This window comes from Physeter macrocephalus, chromosome 13, assembly GCF_002837175.3.
Source record: "Physeter macrocephalus isolate SW-GA chromosome 13, ASM283717v5, whole genome shotgun sequence".
Taxonomy (NCBI): domain Eukaryota; kingdom Metazoa; phylum Chordata; class Mammalia; order Artiodactyla; family Physeteridae; genus Physeter; species Physeter macrocephalus.
The window spans coordinates 80,618,003-80,623,089 of NC_041226.1; positions in this window are offsets into that span (position 1 = coordinate 80,618,003).

A 5,087-nucleotide genomic window follows, 5' to 3' on the forward strand; every position below is an offset into this window, starting at 1 on the left:
CCGTGGCTCACGGGCCCAGCCGCTCCGCGGCACGTGGGATCTTCCCAGACCGGGGCGCGAACCCACGTGCCCTGCATCGGCAGGCGGACTCTCAACCACTGCGCCACCAAGGAAGCCCTCCTGCAAGTTTTGACAAATACATAGGGTCATGTCGCCATTGGAACGAACAAGACAGAACAGGTCCATCACCCCAAATTCCACACCTCCATGTAGACAATTCCTTCCACCACCCCCAGCCCTAAAAAGGACGGAGCTGTTTCCTGTGCCTCTAGCGTTGCCCTTTCCGGAATGCCGTACACGCGGTGTCGTTCACTGTGTAGAACGTGAGTCTGGTTTCCTCCGCCAGCAAATTGCGATGTCGTGTGTGTATCCGCCATCGCCTCCTTCTCAGTGAGTGATGCCCCACTGGAACCACAGTTTATTCCTCACCAGCAGAATGACATCCAGCCTGTTTCCAGATTTGGGAACTACAAATAAAGCCACTGTAACCATTGTGCTTAGTAGTTTTGAGGTGAATACAGATTCCCATTTCACTTAGGTAAAAATCTAGAGACGTGGTAACCATGTTTTACTTTATAGGAAACTGTCAGAACAGATTATTGCATTGACTAGAAGGATTCGAGTTGCCCTGGGTCCTCCTCAACATTTGATATTTTCTATTGTTTAACCAATCTAATGAGCCTGCAGTGGTATGTTATTGTGTAATTTGCATTTCCCTAGTAACTAGTAATGTTGAGCATCTTGTCCCGTTTATTTGCCATCTGTATATCTTCTTTGGTCAGATGTCTGTTCAAATATTTTGCCCCTGATTTATTAGTTTGTTTTCTTATTATTGCATTTTGAGAGGTATTTGTATATTTTGGATACAAGTCCTTCACCAGATATGTGTTTGGACAATATTTTCTACCAGTCTGTGGTTTGCTTTTTCATTTGCATAACACTGTTTTTCAAAGATCAGAAATTCTTAATATTGATCAAGTCCAATTTATCAATTTTCATTTTATGGATCATGCTTTTGGTGTCAAATATCAGAAATCTTTGCCTAATTCAAAGTCACAGATATTTTCTATGTTCTTTTCTAGAAATTTTACAGTTGTAGATTTTACATTTAGGACTATGATTTATGTTGAGTTAATTTGTGTCCATGATGAAAGGTATAGATATTTTGTTTTGGTTTGATTTCTTGCATATACTGATGCTGCATTGTTTCAACACCATTTGTTAAACAAACTCAGCTTTCTCTGTTGAGTTGCTTTTGCTGACACTTTGCTCTTTGAATTGCCAGATGGTGACAATCAGTTGATCACATATGTGTGGGTCTATTTCTGGATTCTTTCTTTTGTCCCACTGACATAAGATCTATTCTTTTTCAGATTTCACATTGTGTTGGTCACTGTATGCTTACAACAAGATTTGAAATCAGGTAGCGTGAATCCTCCCACTTTGGTCTTGATTTTCTAAATTGATTTAGCTATTCTGGTTCCTTTGTCTTCCCATATAAATTTAAGAAACAGCTTGTTAATTTCAACAAAAAAAATTGGGTGGGATTTTGACTGGGATTGCTACAGATCTGTAGATCACTTTGCAAGACGCTGACATCTTGACATATCCAGTCTTCTGACCTTGCAATGACTTCATCTCGTTAGGTCTCCTGTGACTCCCCTCATCAGCAACAAAACCCTGCATAATTAGATTATACACAAATATTTCCTATTTCTTGGTGCTACTACAAATGATACTTATTTTAATTTCCAATTGTCTGTTTCTAGCATATCGAAATGTGATTGTTTCACACACTGACTCTGTAAGCCACCACCCTGATCAACCTGCCTTCAGTTCCAGCAGTCTTCCTGTGGATTCTTCAGGATTTTCTACAAAATTATATTATCTGTGAACAGTTTTGTTTTTCTTTTCCAATATATACACCTTCTATTTATTTTTCTTGCCTTATTTCACCAGCTCCAATACAATGTTGGATGTTAAATAGGAGTGGTTAGAACAGACCTCCTTTCATAACTTAGAGTGAAAACATTAAGGATGCTTTTACTAAAGCTGATGTTAGTTGTGGGCATTTTTAATAGAATCCCTTTATTAGGTTGAAGAAGTTACCTTCCTTCTACTCCTAGTTCACTGAGCGTTTTGATCACGAATGGATGTTGAAATTTGACAAGGTTTTTTTCTGTATCTATGGTAGGCGTAGTGAACTTTTTGGTAAAAAGTCAGATAGCCAATATTTTAGTCTTTGAGGGCAATATGGTCTCTGTTGTAACTACTTAACTCCGTCATTGTAGCACAGAAGCAGCCAGAGACAATACACAAAAGAATGGGTGTGGCTGTATGTCAATAAAACTTTATTTACTAAAACAGATGTTGATCCTATATCTTATGGCCCATAAGCCATCGTTTGCCAACCCTGATCTTTTGAAATCATCAGCTGGGTTTTTTTTAATCCTGTTCATATGATGAGTCACATGTGATTGATTTTGAGTGCTGAACCAGTCCTGAATTCCCAGGATAAACCCATTTGGTCATGACATAGTTTCTTTTCTGTATTTTTGAGATTCAATTTGCTAAAATTTACTTAACAATTTTTGCATCTATGTTCATGAGTGATATTGGCCTCTGGTTTTTTCTCCTTCTGATGTTTTTGTCTAGTTTTGGTTTCAAGGTAATAATGGCCTCCTAGAATGAGTTGAGAAGTGTTCCCTCTTCTTGATATGTCTCTATGAAATGGAAATTATTTCTACCTAAAATGTCTGGCGTACACACACACACACACACACACACACACACACACACACACACACCCCTCTGGAATTCTCTTCCGACCCCATCTTTGAACTCCAGCTGCTTTGGCCTCTCCCTGCCCCCAACGCCATCTCCTCCGCACATTGAGACCTCTGGGCTCGGCTGTGTCCCCCATCACTGTCTGGCCTGGAAAGTCTCCAGGCAGTAAACTGGAGGAACCATAGGAAACCCTTCGTTAGTTTCCCCTCTCAGGGATTTCTATCCTTTGCTGCCTGTCTGGTGTATGTGAAATCATTATTTCATATATATATTCTTTCTAGTTTTTAAATTAACTTGGGAGGATAAATCTGTTCCTTGTTATTCCATCTTTTCCAGTCATGAAAATTCAAATACTAGGTTATACTGATGTGGTTGCATTGGGAATCCTGTAGCTATGAAAATCTCTGCATTTTAACCCAGAGAGAAGATTCAGGTGGCCTGGAAAGAGCAGGGGCCAGAGACCCTAGTCCCCTGGGTTCTTTCCCAGCTAGGTCACCTGCGGCCCCAGTGACCTTAGGCAAAATCTGCCTCTCTGGGGTTTCACCTGTAAAAGGAAAGTAAACATCATTCCTGAGCTTCGTCAGGTGCATTGATGGTCAAATGGAACCCCACCTGCACAGGGACCATGTGAATGTTGTCATGATATGCGCTCCCTTGGGACTCCCAACTCCACAAATAAGCAAATTTAAGATGTAAATTTTTATATTTATTGATGAATTGTATGTTTTTCCATAAATTCCCAGCCTGAATTATCTGTCAAAATTTCCTATACAATTTCCTCTTAAAAATACAGGTGTGGTTTTCAATATTCAGTGAGAGGATGATATTGGTAATAATCTCTACGATGTGGAAAATCCCTGGAAGGACAACACACAGGGAGGGCATGACAGCTGTGGCTCCAAGAGGAAACTAGAGTCAGTGATTGGAATGGCCTGACTTATCACGGACAGACTTTTTCAATTTAAAAATTGTACCATGAAAATTACAAATGTGGTACTTAACTAAAATTTAGCTTAGTATTTTTAAAGCCTGAAGCATCTTGAAGGATCCTGGAACTGCAGACACCTTCCCTTCCTTGTTGCCAGCACAGCCAGCTCTGCCGCTGTGATTTCCGGGGTGTCTGAGAAGTCCTCTTGGTCCCCGACACTCTGACTGTGCCTAAATGCCCGGTTTAGACTTGGGGCTCTGTTGAGGTCGCAGTGTCCCACGGGATAGATATAATTTTGTGCCATAATCATTACTTTCCTATTACCATTAGCTTTAACAAAAGATTCATTCACTCACTCAGTAACTATCTACTGAGCATCTGCTCAGAACAAGGGGTTCTTTTCCAACAACCCACAGAGTAGCCAACGACTAGTTATTTCTCATGGGTTCAACACATATAAACGTCTAAACCTGAAGGTTTTCCTTAAGTGTTCCAGGCTGTAGTTACATGGAGTTTTGGGAAAACCGAACGGAGGCAGGTCTTCTTGGTGAGCTTTGTGAGTAGGGCGGTGGGAAGGGCAGCTTCCTGCAGGCGAGGTCGTCCCCCGACAACAGGGACCCTCACGGGCAAAAGCTGCCTGAAGCGGCCCCACCCCTCATGCTGCTTCCCTTCCTTGGCAGCGGGACCAGTGAGTCCCCCCCAGTTATGCGTGCAAAGGGGTGGACAGGAGGGAGGGTGGAGAATCGCCCTTTTGAGGAGTGAAGCATCTTACAAAATGTGTGTCCAGGACCAAGGACAGCAGCCAAGCGGCCGGGAGCAGCGTCCGTAGAAGGAAGCGGCGCCAGCACGCACAGTAGACGACACAGATGACGCTAGCGTGTGCTCCGAGCGAGGAGAGGCGCACGGGCGGCTGAAGACGTGGCCTCTCCACCCCGTGCCTGAGCGGCCAGCACGCACTCTCGGCTCTGGGCTCCTGCAAGGAAGGATGTTCCGAGGCCATGTCACGTCACGTGCTCTGCGAAATACTGCTTTCTCAGAGCTCAGCGTTGTCTAAAGCTGAAAAGATGTTTGGAATCCTGCCTTAACTCTTCACCAAAGCTTGATCGTTATACTTATTTTTCCTCCAGGAAAGAAGAACTCAGACAATGATCAACATGTGAAACAATCGGTTCTGGACACAATCCTTCAAATTGTTGGAAAATCTCCAGGTAAATGGGAACAACAGTTTGGCTCTAACAGGGATTCTCTTCCCCGGTGAGAAGGGACGGAAGGCGTCCACTCAGGGGCCCCGCGTGCCCTGGGAGCAGCTCTGGAGGAGCAGCTGGTGCCGTCGCGGGGGCACCAGCGCGGGCGCACAGCTCTCCGGGCCCAC